The 16,700-nt window shown below is 42.8% G+C and overlaps 1 long non-coding RNA gene across 2 annotated transcripts; it reads right to left on the bottom strand.

Annotated features, from left to right (window-relative positions):
• Positions 1-6,806: 6,806 nt before the first annotated feature.
• LOC141575085 (uncharacterized) lies at positions 6,807-16,349 on the bottom strand. 2 transcript variants are annotated; one of them, XR_012502395.1, is made up of 3 exons: positions 16,238-16,349; positions 14,290-14,843; positions 6,807-6,991 (listed from the first exon to the last, which is right to left on the bottom strand). It is a non-coding gene; the product is annotated as an uncharacterized LOC141575085 (long non-coding RNA). The 2 variants fall into 2 exon arrangements; XR_012502394.1 differs by lacking the exon at positions 6,807-6,991 and adding an exon at positions 13,082-13,738.
• Between the last annotated feature and the right edge of the window lie 351 nt (positions 16,350-16,700).

The following is a 16,700-nucleotide window of genomic DNA, read 5'->3' as shown; positions in this document are numbered from 1 at the left end:
AGGCCTGTGTGCTCCTCTTAACCCCAGTTTAATCATGAATAGAAATGAGGGCAATAACACAAACCTCAAAGGGTTAGTGAGTCATTACTGAATTGTATCCCAACTTTGAAAGATGGAACCTTTAAAGAAATTTGGGCAAAAAGTCCGTAGGCCCTCTCCATATTATCTCTTACAACTGCATGGGAATCTACATTATATCTCAAAATTAAAAAGTCTAATTTATTAAAGAGGCTATTGAGGTTAAACGAGCTCACTGTCTCAAATAAGGAACACACAGTACAAATAGGTCAATGCCCAGCCCATGAGATACACTCAGTAAACATTCCCACTGAGCCCACTGGTCCCTCCAACTTCAGAGCACGATGATGTGTCCTCATGGCCAGAGGCCCCTGCACCTGAAACTAACAAAGGTAATGGTCCCCACTTTCAAGAACCCCTGCCACCACTGTAGGACTAATTTTGTACTTGTAATTTTTTTCTTTATATTAAATAGAAAAACGTAATTGCATAGCCTTCAGGCCACCAAAACCTGACTACAGAGATCATGATGGCAGCCCTTCTTCGTGAAACAATAAAATGAAAAGCCATTTCCACAAGATCTCTGTGTAAATCTACTAGGGAACTTCATCCTGGACTGAGAGGAAGAGGACTGGGGAGGAGGGGGCAATCTGCGGCACACAGACCCATGGGCCACCTGTCCCACGATGGACTTTAGACCCAAAACTCACCCTCAAGGAACTTCAAAATAGACACAGACTGAGTGCTGTGGACAAGATTTTTTTTTTTTTAAAGAAATCCCTTATTCCCTCGCAGGTTTTGTTTCTACTGAGAAACAAATGTCTTATGTGTATAATGTTTCACAAAACACTTAAATTATTATCACCCCAACTTGACGCATTAAGAAACTGAGGGAGAGAGGTTTATCACATTGTGCAAGATTAGAGAGAGGCAAAAAAAAAAAAGATTAGAGAGAGGCCACGTCGGACACTGTATTTAAACCCAAGCCCCTGTTCCAGTGCTCACACTAGAAAGTGGGATATACTGCCCCTTTCCTGCCCTCTCCCTGCAATAAATCTCTGAAGACTCTTTTCTGTGCCACCTGGAATCACAATCACTTCAATTTTCCACAAAGAGCTATGTCACATATTGGATGTGTCAAAATCTATATGTTGAATGGGAGGAGAGATTTGTATTTTCTGTTTCTCAAAGGAAACATGGCTTAAAAGAAACTGAAAAGCACTTTTCTAGTCTAAGTCTTCATTGTGCAGAGAAGGAAACGGAGGCTCAGAAGAGATGAGGAAAGGGCCTTATTAACAAATATTGCCTCAGCGCAGCACCAAGCCAGCCTTGGGCACTTCTTGGGGAGGATCTGGAAGGCCCAGGAGAATGAGTCTTAGAAAACGGAAAGAGAAGAAGCATACAAGGCCCCGTCTCTACACCATCATACCATGAAGTTCCACCAAATTACCCAGTATAGGTGCAGCCAACATTAAGGTGGGATAAACAGGTTATAGAAACCTGGAAGTCTCAACCATAGAGGAAATTCCAACATTTACTTTGTTTTTTTTCCCAGTTCAAGCATCAGCTCAGTGGGCACTCTGTACCAGGCACTACACGAGGCCTGGGTTTCTCCCAAATACACAACTCTTATATCACGTGAGCAAACCACACACAGGCCCACCAGAAGGAAAATGCCCACAGATAAGGTGGAATTACTGAAACTGAAAGCAGCCAACCAGCATATATTACTAGCAAAAACGGTGCTGCTAGAAATAGACTCATGGACATAGAAAGCAAACTGTGGTTAGCAGGCAGGAAAAGGGGGATTAACAGATACACGTTAATAAATATAAAATAAATGACAAGGACCTACTATATAGCACAGGGAACTATAATCAATTTCTTGTAATGAGTTGTACTAAAAACCATCTAAAAGATATATAGATACATATGCATATGTTTATAACTGAATCTCTGGTGTACATCTGAAACTAACATTCTAAATTGACTACACTTCAATAAAAAATAATTTTAAAAAATAAGTAAAAATAAAAGCAACGCCATTTAGAAAAAATAAATGAATACTCTGATCCCCTTAGCTGTAGGTGCTGGAGAATTCTGGTTACAAACACCAAGTCCACTGGATCACTCCAGCACTGGCTGTCACTCTTTCTGACCATCAGAGAGTCACTTGGCTTCAGTGAGTTTATTTTCTCTTCTGTGAAAGGCTTCAGTTGCAACTAACAATGTATAGAATCTCATCATTCACAAACCCAACAATTAATGAGGACTTCCCATGGGCCAGGCTCTGGAAATATGAAAATATAGGGTCCGAGATATATTCATGGGTAGAAGAAATTTATGCCATAAAGACATTAATTTTTCTTGCTTTGATAGACTGATTCAATACAATTCTGTTTAGATTTCCTACCAGATTTTTTATGGGTAACAAGATAATTTATGGTCAGGAACAACCAAGAATCTTCTTTAGAACCAGCAATGGGAAGGGGTGGATAGGTCAATCATTTCCACTGGTCTTTCTGAAGTGATGAAAACGTTCTGGAATATTAATGGTTGCACCACTGTGAATATGCTAAAGCTGCTGAATTGTAGCATTTAAGTGGGTGGACTTCATGGTGTGTGAAAAATATCACAAAAATGACGTTAAATGAAAAAATATTTCTTGACAATTATTTTTCCCTCTATACAACTAGTCTGCCCCACAATTTAAGAAGAACAAAAAAACCAAAACAAACCAAATTTTGCCAGGAGCTCTTTAGGACTGCAATGTCCCTGAGTCTCCAACGCCTCTGGTGGTGCTGTTCCTGTTAACACACCCTAGCTGGGCTGGGCTAGTTAGGGACTGTAACTATCTTTTTAAGATCGACGGTCACACGTTTCACCCTGGGAGAGGGAAAGATGGAGGATGTCACAGCCTCATGCCTTCAGCTCATTTTTAACTGAATCAAGCCTTGCTTTCAACACTGTAATCCCTATCACTATAAAAACAGTGACATCATCAAGCACCACCATCATAACACGTGAAAGTGTTCAAGGTACTTACCTGGGGCAGAAACACTGAGGGAGGAGACGGAAGCTCGCTCAGCACTGACGCTCCCTTTTCCCGACTCCACCAGGAGAAGCTGGGGTTCACAGCCGGAGGCTCTCAGCCCGGGGAGCAGCGCCCACACCACTGAGCTGGCCCCCAGGGAGAGGGGAAGGGAGACGAGGGCAGCCCAGGGGTCGCGGTGCAGGGAAAGCCGGGGGGGACGCGGGCTGTAGCCCCGCTCGGAGGCCAGCCCCAGCCCCAGCCGCCAGCCCCCATCCGGGTCCGCAGACCCCGCCCGCCCGGGACACAGCCCGCCCAGGGGCGGGGACGGGCCGGCGGCCGAGGAGAGGCAGCCCGGGAGGAGAGGACTCGCGGGCGGGAGAGGGGAAAGTGACTCCAGCCGCGGACTCAAGGGAGCCCGGCTGGGGCGAGAGGCGGCAGGTGCACACCTGGCCCTGGACAGCTGTGGCCGGGGCGCCGGGGCAGGAGCCAAAGTCCTAACAGGCGAAAGAGCTGAGCAGAATTTGGGGCCGATCCCATGCTCGGAGCTGGAGCTTCCAACCCTCGTTCCAGCTGGCACCGACTGCGCATGTGCAGGAGGGCCAGCGATCCTCTCTGGGTTCTGCGAGAGAAGGTGGGGAAGCGAGGGACGGAGAAGATGGTAGGAGGAGGGGAGAAGGGGAAAAGTGGAGGGAGAGACATGGACAGGAGGAGCAGAGAGAAGGCAGGGATCTGGAGGGTGGAGGAGTGTAGCAGAGATGGAGAGAAATAGTTTTAACTCTGGGGGCATCCTGAAGGAGGCAGCAGTCCTGCCTCTGCACACTTCTCTAACCCTTCAAGGCCCGCAGCTCATATTTTACCTCCCTGGTCCAGCCCTCCAACCAAGGCCTCTGCAGGAACCCTACGGGGATCACACCCGTTGCCCGAAAGTGGAGCTGGGTTTCCTTTTGCTCTGGGAACCAAGCACCCGCAGGTGTTGTCGCTCAGAACTAACTTGGAAAGAGTACCTATTCCCCTTTTACACGCTGGGACACAGGCAGGCAAGATCTCTGCCTTACCTCCACTCTCCCAGGTGTTGTGCTGGCGGGGAGCGGGAGGTACGAGGTCAGATCCCAGAAGGAGCATACTGCCTGAGTGTTGGTGCATAGTCCCCATCCTTCCTGGGTAAACCACACCCCACCCTCGGGGAACCATCAAGGGCACACAGTATGTCCCTGGGTGTGGGATAGCTGCCCTCAATTCCAGTGCCCAGCTTGCTAGGAAGATAGGAGTGTTACTGAGTCCAAATTCATTCTCCTTAGTGCAGGACAGGCCAGTAAGTTGGGAGACCAGGTGTTGGGGCATGGAATAGCAACTTTCTGTAGACCTAGATGGCAAACTAATTTCCTGGAAAACCATCTCCCCAAGTCAGAATTCAGGCTTCTTTCCTACGAGCTTGGTTTTTGCAATCTTCTTGATATAGGAATTCTTTGTTGTTAGAATCCTTTGTTCTTGCAGCTATCTGCCTGGGTCAGATCCCTGTAAACCTCCAACAAAACAAACGTTATTTTCTATTATGTAAATTGTTATCTTTATATGAATGGAAAAGTGTTAAATATCCTTAAAGGTCAGAGCCATCAAAATAGGCTCTCCTGTATATTTTAGGCTCTAGGCAACATTGTTTTACAAGCAAGATGAAGCCTAGGAGACAGCACAGGGTTAAAGTCAAAGGAACAGATCTAATATGGAGTCAGATTTATTCTTTTGTATTACCAGGGCAGAAGACACTTGAGTATTTAAATCCCTTTAAGTTAAAAACAAGTAATACTTTAAAGGAATTTACATACATAGGTCGGAATGTGCATAGCATATCTGGAAAACACACAAAGGTTTGTAAACAGTGGCATCTCCAGGGAGGGCTGAAAGAACAGAGGATGAGGGAAAACTTCTTTCACATGTGTAATTTTGTGCTCTGTTTGAATTTTTTTAACCACATGCATGTATTTCTTTTTCAGTTAAAAAAATGTGTAATGGAGCAAAGGATTAGCAAGCTCAGCAAATACAGCAGCCATGGAATCACTGAGCCATCAATTTTGATTTAAGCCAGGAAGCATTTATTGACTCTCTCCTATGAGCCCAGTGCTGTTTTAAGACTTCTTTTATTTTTTTTTTTATAAAATAATAAAGTGCTATTCCTCACCCCTGCCCATGGCTGGTGGAAAACCAACTGAGTTTTATTGAGTTGTTTTCCAAGGAGTAGAGATCAGTTATAAACAGAACACATCTTCAGGGCAAAACAGGAGGAGTGGTTTACCAGCAGGCCAGATAGCTTTGAAGGTTTTTCAACAGAGGCACACAGAGGCTGAGAGAGAAAGCCTCCAGGACCCTACGAAAAGCTGCCCAAACTGCCTTCTCCATGGCACTACTGAAATAGGAAAGAAAAAATCTGACTCCATATTAGATCTGTTCCTTTGACTTTAACCCTGTGCCCTGTTTCCTAGGCTTAGTCTTGTTGGTTCTGCACCTTTTGTAAAACAATGTTGCCTAGAGCCTGAAATATACAGGAGAACCTATTCTCAAGGCTCTGAATTTGAAGGATATTAACACTTTTCTAGTCACATAAAGATAACAAGTTACAGAATAGAAAATAACATTTGTTTGTTGGAGGTTTACACGGATGTGACCCAGGTGAAGAGCTGCAAGAACAAAGGATTCTAACAACAAAGAATTCATACACCAAGTTTGCAACAACCAAGCATTCCCACTTCCCATTTTTAATATAAGAAGAGCCTGAAATCTGACTTGGGGTGATGGTTCCCCAGGACATTATTCTACCATTTCTCAGCTGGCTTTCCAAATTAAAGTCGCTATTTCTTGCCCCAAAACCTGGTCTCCAGATTTATTGGCCTGTAATGCACGAGCAGAACAAGCCTGGACTCGGAAGCACAGACATTGAAAGTACCCACTTGGTATATTAAATGACCTGTTTCTACTCATCTTCCTGACGTTTTATTCTCTTGACCACTCCTGCTATGTTTATGAAAAACCTGTCATGTGGACACATTTCCACCTCTAGCCACTACCCTTCCAGGTAAGAACTGATGCCAAGAAGGCAATGGAAGTTGCTAGAAGGTATTACCTGGACAAAATAGAGCAGAAGTGGGTTCTGCCTGATGTTCAGGAGCAGGCTGGAACACCTGACAAGATGTTATAAGTACGGATAGACAGCTGGGCACCAAAGGAGAAGCTTCTAAACTTCCATGAGGGACTTGTTGGATAGGAAGGAAAAGTCCCAGACTACAGCTAGGATCCCACCACGAGCTTCCTGGGCGAGTCTGGGCAAGTAATTTAAAATCTCTAGGCCCGTGCTGTCCAACATGGGAGCCACAAGCAGCATGCAGGAGTATGAAGTTATTCTGTAGCCAGACAGAATTATAAAAAGACATTTTATTGCAAAGGCCCAGCAGGTATATTATTTAAAAACGTTATTAGTTATCTTGATCTTACGAGTTATTTTTGTATGTGTAGGTTTCTGTGGTTTGTAAGGCCTGTGACTAATGATTCCGTTACAGTGAAGTATTTTGAAATTATAAGTTACTGGACACAGTATCCTCATATCACAGTTGAAAAAACTGATCCACATAAGCAAGGTGATCTGACTTATTAGTTATGAGCAGGGGCTCTTGGTCCAGCCTGCCTGAGTATAAATTCTCACTCTGCCTCCAGGGGGTTCTGTGTGAATCTTGGACAAATTATTGTTGTTTTTGTTGTCGTTGTTATTATTTGTGCCTCTTTTTCCTTACCTTTTAAGTAGCGAGGAATATGTGGACTCTATCTCCTACTGTGTTGGCAGGATTAAATGAGTAAACGTCTGTGCTGCCCACTTCCCTGGGTTTCAGCATTCTCCAGGCAATCAGTGCCAAACTCAGAGGCATTCTCCACTGTCTTCGTCAGTCTGGGATGCTGTAAAAAATTACCGCGTGTCGGGTGGCTTAAACAACCAGCATATTCCTTATGGTTTGGAGGCTGAGACTTTCAAGGTCAAAGTATCCTTGAGAGGATTGCCAGCTCGAAGATGGCTGTCTTCCCAATATCTTCATATCCCAGAGAGCAGAGAGAAGCAAGCACTCTGGGGGCTTGTATAAGAACACTAATCCCATTCATGAGGGCTCTACTCTCATGACCTCATTTTATCCTACAAATAACCTCCCAAAGGCCCCGCCTCCCAATACCATCACCCTGGGAGATTGGGTTTCGACATATGGATTTTGAGGGGATGCAAACATTCAGTCCACACATCGGCTAAGTCTCCCCAACATGCAGTCATCAAACCTGTAGCTAATTTCAAAGTAATATTTATATCTCTCTGCCCATTTCCATTCCTACATCCACTATCACTGAAGCCCTGTTACATTTTATTCCTTATTTTTCTGGTAGAGATTTAATTGATTCCTCTAACTCCAATGCTCCCCTCGCTCCAGTCTGCTTAACAGCCCTGCCAGGTAAGTCTTCCTTAAAACACCTTCCCATTTCACCTGGTTGGTTTTTAGGTATAAATGTCAGAATCCTCTCCACACCCCATCCTATACCTTTAATCCGTTACACTACGGCTCACTATGTTATTTTCCTTTTACCAATGTAATAAATTTCCATAAGCTTAAGAGCTTAAACCATCACAGATTTATCAGCTTATGGCTGTGGAGGTCAGAGATCCAACACAGTTCTCACTGTGCTAAATTCAAGGTAGCAGCAGGTTTCCTTCCTTCTAGAGGGTCTAGAAGAGAATGTTTCCTTGTTGTTGTTTTTTTTTTCCAGTTTCCAGAGGTAACCCACCTTCCTTAGCTTGTGCCCCACGACTTCCTCCATTTTCATGGTCAGCAGCCTTTCTGAACATTGCTCTATGGCTACACCTCCCTCTGAATTTAAACTCAGCTGGGAAATGTCCTCCATTTTAAGGACCCCTGTGAATACATTCGGCCCACCTGGACAATCCAGGCTACTCACCTCATCTCAGGATCCCCTTGTCCCATCCCATTCAGGCATTATGGATGTGGCTGCGACACTCACCTGTGTAACATTTCCTCTCATGAGCATTTTATGGTTCAAGGCACTTATGAATGACTTTTTGTTTTTCTTCCTTAGCCTTTCTGCATTCAGTATGTCTGGTGGATTATATGAATCCTTTTTATTTGTTCCCCTGCACTAATCTTTAATAATGTATCATGGGTTTAAAACGCTAACTGATAGACAATTTAGAAGACAGAAATCCTCTAAGATTTTTGTCCTAAAATATCTGTCATGCATTTTGCCATGTACAGTAACATGTCACAGGTGGCTACACTGTGGCCGGGGAGGGACATGATTCTGCCATCACACTCCCCTCATTTTCACCAATGTGCTGATCACCTAACCAAGGCTCTATGCTCCCCGCTTCACTCACTTCCTCCTCCTTTCCATTGACTACCCTGTTCCCATCACTTCCTTCATTCAGCACATCAGGATTTCATGACCATATTCTTCTCTAAATGGAAAGGGTATCTTGAATCTAATGTCTGACAACTCTTCTTACTGTATATGCACACACTGACCTGCACAGAACCCCGTCCAGCTCTTTATTTTCCTAGAATCTCCCAGAGGAATCAGTTCCATGATGATGGTGATGATGAGGATGATATTGACAATGATGACAGGGACCGCTCAAGGATTCTGATAAAGAGGGAATCAATAAAGGGAGGGAATCATTGCAAAATTGCCCCAGAGACAGGCTTAAAAGTAAATAACTGCTATAGTGTTTAATGAAATTACCTAATATTTAACTATTTTTAAAAATTTATATCGCTGAATTTAAAATTTTAATGGGAATTCTCATTCACCAGTAACCAAGATTCAACTCTAGGACCAAAGTCTAAGGATTTTGATCTTCTAACAAATTGTCCACTAGCCTTTTAAACACGTGATCCTTTTAAAAAGCTTAGTGCTGGGCTGAAAATAAGCAGGATTCATATAATCTCACCAGACACAGTGAATGTGGAAAGACTAAGGAAGAAAAACAAAAAGCCATTCATAACGTCTTGAACTTCACGTTGCTCACAGGAGAAAATGTTTGCCAAGTTGAGTGTCACATCAACATGACGCCTGAGTGGGATGGGGAAGCTGATCTTCCTCATCAGACATTTATCCTGATTTGTTAGATGCCAACACAGTTTCCTCATTGGATTTGCTTCTAACAAGTATGGAAGAATTTACGTTCTACCAAAAGCAGTCTAAACATTTTCCCCTGCTGTCAGGTCTCTGGACTGAATATCCCCACAAGAAGGACATGAATATGCTTCATAGGGAATTCTTCCTGAGAAGCAACAGGATTTTCGAGGGCAGAACTGCAGGCCCCCCATGGAGGGCTGGAGGAGGGCTACAGGGGGCACTGGAAAAACAGCAGGAGTGAGTTCAGATACTACCACTCAGGTCGCCAAAGGCAGCATTGCTATCTCTGAGGATATGACATTCTCCCAAAAGTTCCATGAGTGAAGGTACCTGTGAACACTAAGCTGGTTGTTAAGAAACAGCAGCACATAATTTGCGTCACAACTCAATTACAGTATGTTTTGATATTTGAAAAATAATTAGCCCATTGTCCTTTGAAACTGCAGCAGTAGCAATAGAAATAAAAAAGGCTGAGCCGTCTTGGAGACAACAATCAATAAACAATTCTAAATCTGCAGGATTCCTTGACGATATGCAAGCAATGAGCTAGATGTGTCTTGCAGATACCTCTTACTGCAGGGCGCTCTCCTGCAAAGCATAGAACTAGTTTTCTCAGCAGACAGAGGGAACCAAGTCAAGATTCCAAATCTTGAGATATTTACTATATGGCAGGAAAGATCACACAAGTACATCCAGCCAAATATGAATAAATGTAATCAAATATTATCAAATGTGATTGGAGCACAGATGAAACAGAAATTCCTTTCACCTGGGATGTAGAGAGACTTCTTCAGAAAATGTGGCTTTGGAGATGGCCAAAGACATGGGTGGAATTTTGGCAGAACAGGATGTAAGGAATTTTAAAACTGATTCTAAAATTCATATAAAAATACAAAGGATCCCAAATATCCAAAATAATTTTGAACAAGAAAAACAAAGTTGGAAGACTTGCACTATCTGATTTTCAGCTTTATTTTTTTTTTAAACTACAGTAATCAGAAATTATGGTGTTGGTGTAAAACAGGAAAATAGAATAATGGAACAGAATAGAATGTTCAGAACTAAACCAACACTTATATAGACAATTGATTCTCAAAAAGGATGCAGTGGAGAAAGGATCTTTTCAACAATTGGTGCTGGAAGAATTAGAGAGTGATATGCAAAAAAAAAAATAAATAAACTTTGATCCACACCTCACAAAATATACAAAAATTAACTCACAATGGATCATAGATCTTAATAGGAAATCTAAAACTACAAAACAGCTAGGAGAAAAAGCATAAGCTTAAGCTTTATGACCTTGGGTTTGGCAAATATTTCTTTGCTATGACACCAAAAGTATAATCTATTTTATAAAGAAACTGATAGAGTGAACTTTATCAAAATGAAGACTCTTCAAAGCTGTTCTAAACACTGCTAAGCAAATGAAAAGACAAGCCATAGACAGAAGCTATTTGCAGATCATATATCTGATAAAGGTCTCTCTTTGTATCTGATCCAGAATAAAGAGGTCTCAAAACTCAATAATAATGCAAACACCTGAATGAATGAATGAGGCCAGAAAACACACTTCAGTAAAGATATCCAGATGGATAATAAGCATATGAAAAGATGCTGATTAAAGGTGCCATTAGTCATTAGAGAAATGCTTTTAAAAACCACAGTGAGATACTAGTACACATACATACAAGAATGAATACGATTAGAAAGACCGACCTTACAAAGTGCTGGTAAGGAAGTAGAGCAAGCAGAGCTGATACACACAACAAGGAATTTACAATAGTACAACCATTTTGGAACAGTCTTTAACAGTTTCTTTAAAAAAGGTAAATACCTATCTACCATATAACCCAGATATTCCTCATCTGGTGCTTTAGAAAAGAAAAGCATATGTCCATATGAAGACTTGTAACAAAATATTCACTGCAATTTTATTTATAATAGCTCAAGTTGTAAATAACCCATGCATCCATCAAGAAGTAAATGGAGAAACAAATGATGGTCTATCCAAACACTGCTCACAACAAACTATTCAGTAAAAACCCAGCACAAAACAATACTCTGCTATAAGAAAAATAAGCTATTAATACAGCAACACAGATGACTCTCAAAATAATTACACTGAATGAAACAAGTCAGACAACATAGAGTAGATACTGCATTAATCCATTCATACAAGGATCTTGAAAATGCAGACCAATATGTTGTGATGGAAAGCAGATCAATGGTTTCCAGGGGAAGAGATGGGGAGGGAGGGAGGGACAACAAATGGCAGGAGAGAAGCTTTGTGGGTGATGGGTATGTTCACTCTCTTGAATGTGGTCATGGTTTCTTGGGGATATACTTATGTCAAAACGTATTAGCTGTACACTTTATACGTGTGAAAATTACTTTGCCAAGTATACCTCAAAGCTGTTTTAAGAAAAAAGGCACTTCAGTCCTGATCCACCTCAGCGCCTGATTGGAGTGACATGATCAGTCCCTCACCCTGTTTGCCTAACAGGAAGATAGAAAACCTCTCATGGAAAATAACATATGGATTTTTCATTTGCAATGTCTGCCATGTAATAAAGAATTTCAAGACATGCAACATGTCAAGACTATATAACGGATAATATGAGAATAAGAAACATTAGACAAAGGATGCAAACCCCCAGGTGATGTAGGCATCAGAGTTACCAATAAAGGCTATGAAATACTTTTAATATTTTCAAGAAAATAAGGAAATTATGGGAGAATAGATAACAGGGTAAAGACTTTCACCAGAGAAATATACTGGAATGTATTTTTAAGAGAAATCAAACAGATACTCTAGAACTGAAGCTTTCAGCTCTGGAAACAGGTAAACAGAGCTAATTAGGATCCCTTTTAAGTAAAACTTTCAGTAATGCCGGGTAAAATACAACAACAAATGTAACACAGAGCTAACTATGGAAAGAGAAGTTCCCAGGTGACAATACAAAGAGGACACTTAAAGCCCAGAGTGGTAATCTTGTGAGCTGATGCGACCACACCCTGGAGGGAAGGGGTTTTAATCTGCACATAAATAGAGATACAATGTTCATTTAGGAAAAAGAGTCCATACCAGATGTAGAAGACTCTTCCTTTATATCTATATAGGCAGAGACAGAGATGTAATGTGGCAGCAGAGGTCACAGTGACACAGGGCCCTGGGCCAAGGAGTGTGAACACCTCTGCAAGCTGGGAATGGTAGAAGGACGAATCCCTCCCTAGAGCCTCGGTGTGGAACGTAGCCTTGGCCACACGTTGGTTTTAGCCCACTGACAATGACTTTGCACTTCTGCACAATAGAAGAGTGAGACGATGAATGTGTATTGCTTTAAGCCACTGAGTCTGTGGTCCTTTGTTACAACAGCAAAAGGAAAGAAACTCAGGAACCAACATGAACATGAACCCCAAGCTGCCTGCTGTGCTGGCAGGAAGTTCTTTGTCTCTGATCCTGAGGGAGTCTCCCGTCTTCTGGCAGCATCCACAAACTACCTCATGCTAACTTGACAGCTTGCAGAGGGTTAAATCTTAACCCTGCACATTTCTTGATATTTAGTTAATAAAAATGATGGTGTCATCATGGGTATTTTTCCATCTTTTAAATACACTTCAGTCTTCTAATAAAGCTACCTCTAATTGAGAGACAGTGTAAATAATTTTCAATCTTCATAATAAATAACTGTGGTTTTATTTGGTTATTTAAATTATGAATAATAATATTCACATTAGTAAAAGTTATTAAAATCAACATTGTTTAAAGAAAATATCATTTCTCTTTGCATGAACATTTATTAACTACAATAAATGTTCCATGCTTTGTTCTACGATTTACTGTTAGAGCCTTATAGAATAATATATTCCTCAAAAGATTTTATGGCAAAGGGATTTCTTTTGGTGGAACAGTTCCTACATCAAATCTGGTGCATGGCTCAGGCCACTGGGAACCTAGAGTTGATAGAAATTAGGAGGCATTATAAACACAAAATGATTTTTAAAGATTTAAACAACTGGATGTGTGAAAACAAAGAATCCGAGAATATTCTAGTGAAATAAATGTATTTTTCAGCTTAAGCAAGACACTGGGTGAATAAATCTAAAATGAAAAAACCACCCAGAGATCAGCAGTGAGTCATGCATGCAGTGTGACTGATCAAAACCAAGTTGTTTCCAAACCAGTGTGCAGGCTTGATGCCTTCATGAATCAAGTCTGTGTGGCACCAGGTCACCTCGAATACATGTTGATGAGGTATTTATAAGCCCTTCACCATTCCAGCACAAAACCCACACATGAGCCACAAGACCATCACCTACACATCTGCAAAAGACACAGCATGGTGAATAGCACTTTTCTTGTTCAGTAGCCGGTGGCAGGGCACTGTGAGCAGACAGAGATACAGGGACACAGAGACACAGAGGCACTTCCCCTCACTCAGCTGATAACCTTCCGTGCATTCCTGGGGACAGGATTGTCATAAAATGCACCATGGATTGATCCTCCTCCTAGGAAAGGAACGGTACGTCTGTCCTCTGGTTGGAGCAAGGGTGGCCGGAGGATCTCAGAAGAGCTGTTTCAGCACAAGCAATAGAATTTTCGGCCACCGTGACCACGAGAGACAGGTCTCCTGCCATCCCGGTAGGCACTTGGGCTCCTGACAAAAGCTGGGCTCAGTAAAGGCTTGAGTAGAAGGCACAGATCTGAGGGTTGCCCCAGCAAGAGACAGGAGGTAGGGCCTGGTTTATACTGCTCTGGGTGTATCCCAGCCTCATCCGAATACGAAATCAGAAATTTGCAAAACAGCAGAGCTGGGATGGATCATCTACTCCAGACTCCTCACATTACAGTTTAAAGGGTGGCAGCCCTGGGAGGCAAAGCAACGTGCTAAAGGCAGAACGTGGAAGAGGCAGCGCGAGATAAAATGCACTGTGCCAACCCCTGTTCAAGGATGCTGACAGTGAGTGTGGGGCCAAGGTTTCCAACGAGGAGAATGAGACAGTGTAAATACTTTGTTCCCCCCAAAACCCCAAATATTTTTTAATGGCACAAAACTCACCTTAACTAGCTCTCTTCTGAGGGGGCTCTCTTCTGCTTCTTCGTCTTTCTGTCTGTCTCCATTTCTCTCTCTCAGACAAAAACACATACAATTATGTGAAAGGGGACTTCCTGCCATACAAAGACAAAATTCATATCTTCAAAAAGACACCTGACAAAGCACGTTTCTCAATTCAAGTCTTTGTGTGGGGTCTGGGCAACTGGCTTATTTTCTAGAACATTCGGTGGTTCGAAAATCAGATCATCTTCCCCAAAGGAAGAGTTCTGGTCCGTGTTGATGAAGTTGGGGATGTCACATTTCATGAGCAAGTTCGGCTCCTCCTCTGGCCACCTGCTGCATCTGATGGCTTCCTGGAGCTGAACATCACTGTCAAGGGCTATGGTTGGGATACCAGCTTTGGCCTTGTCGAAGTGTCCCACTTCATTGACGTAGCTGTGAAAGATGGACCTAGATTCGTCATTGACCTGCCAGAGAACATCTTGGGCACCAGCGGTCTCCCAAAGTCTGACACAAATCTGTTCAGGCTGAATCTGTTCTCGGGAGACTCTGCATTGCTATAAAGAAAACCAAAATAAAATATCGCTCACACTCTAGCTCGGTGACCTGAAGAATCATAGTTTTTGCCATCTACTGAGAGCAAACCCCTGCAGAGAGCATGCTGACAAGCACTGGAAGTGAAAGACATCACTTCTGAACACATACAATTACACCCAAGGCAAAAGTCTCAAGTGAGGACCCTTGGAAAATCCTGAAAAAACATCGCTCCCTGAGAATCCTCAATATTGGTGTCTCGCACACCAGTGTTTCTCAGTGGGACAATCAGATCATCTTCATCAGATTTAGTTAAAGTGCTTCTTAAAATGCAGAATTCTGGTGTGCACACCGTCAGAGTCTCAGAGGTAAGGACTGGTAGTCTGTATTTTCATAGCCACCAAGATCACTAAACATGCTCAGGTTTAGCACCGCGGTCTACATCGGGTCACCTCAGCATCGACAATGCTGTCTCATGTGGTGGGGTGGCCATGTGTGTCAGGGTGCTGTCCTACCCACGTGACTCCCCTGATTCTCAAAACTCACAGTGCAGCCCCATTGGGCAACAAATACTACCATTTCACAATGCATACTCAAGGCGCCCGACTGACAGATACAATCAGTGATAGGAGAGGGGACAAAACTCAGCTTCCTGATACCTTCTTTCACTTACTGTGGGACAAATGATCAATTCAATGGTAATAAATTAGTGAATGAGTGAATAAGATGACTCGTTAGTCCCACGAGTGCCTGGAAGAGCGAGCCTGGGCACACTGAGAACAGTAACAGCCCATCTACTTAATTGCCATCCTCCCCAGATCTATGTAAAGGTTACTACCACGCAGGCAGTGTCTCCTGAAGGGCAAGAATCATGTCTGAACACACTCTCAAATCCAGAACAGAACCTGACAACTATTAGGCTCTGGAGTCTGTGTTTAGCGAGTGTGGAATCTCAGTGATTTCAGCCCTTAGACCTTGTCTTCCCATCCCACCCCTCATGATATGGCCCCTAAGACCAGTTCTTTCAGGGCTGGGGCCACGGAACACATTTACAGGACTGGAAGAATCTGATCATATAAACCATCCCCCAGATTATCATCAAGTGTCACCTGCATTTCAGGGATCAGTAATTCCAGAAGCTTTGCAGTTCAGGCAGCTGAGGGATTTTTATATCAGCTCTGTCTTCTACTGTGACTGCCTGGGTGACATCCGACAAGGAATTCTCAAAAGCCTGAGCTTTTCCTTTCAGGAATAATCTAATTAACAAATCTCGCTGACCACTCAACCAATGTGATGTGAAGATCAATGATTTACACAGGAGTACAACATTCACTAGGTCGTGGATTTAGTATCAGAGAAAAATCATTTGAGAAAGATTGACAGAATTTAGCTTTAATGCAAATTTAAGTATTCTTACCTTTCAGTAAATCATCTTCCCCTACTTATCACTTCACCCAAGTTTAAAAGATATTTGAGAACAGGGATGAGTTTGCCAGCAATCTGTGACCCAATAACCTAAAATGTCACCTAGGAAAAAGAGAGGAGTAACACGTTTTTAAAAAGCATGTTGAGGATGGCGGGGCCATCCCCCAACTCCACACTAAGGAGCTCTGAGTAATAGCTTTCCTGCCTGCCTGGGGCATCAGCTGATGTGAAAACCCACCCAGAAACCTCACTGTCCAGCAGCTCTTCCGTAACACAGGCTACACTTCCTCAGAATTAAGAATTGGGTCAAGTAACCCCTTCGCTGAAGAATAAAGACAAAGGAGAACAAGAGGTTTCTGCCCCTCCCCAGGGGAGAGCCCAGACCTTGGGCTGCATGCACTGCGCCCACCTCCCAGGAGAAGAATTAACTGGAGAAGGGCGTTCTGCGAAACTGG

This window comes from Camelus bactrianus, chromosome 26 (genome assembly GCF_048773025.1).
Source record: "Camelus bactrianus isolate YW-2024 breed Bactrian camel chromosome 26, ASM4877302v1, whole genome shotgun sequence".
Taxonomy (NCBI): Eukaryota; Metazoa; Chordata; class Mammalia; order Artiodactyla; family Camelidae; genus Camelus; species Camelus bactrianus.
The sequence above is the reverse complement of the archived record's forward strand: the minus strand, read 5'-3'. Positions and strand labels throughout refer to the sequence as shown.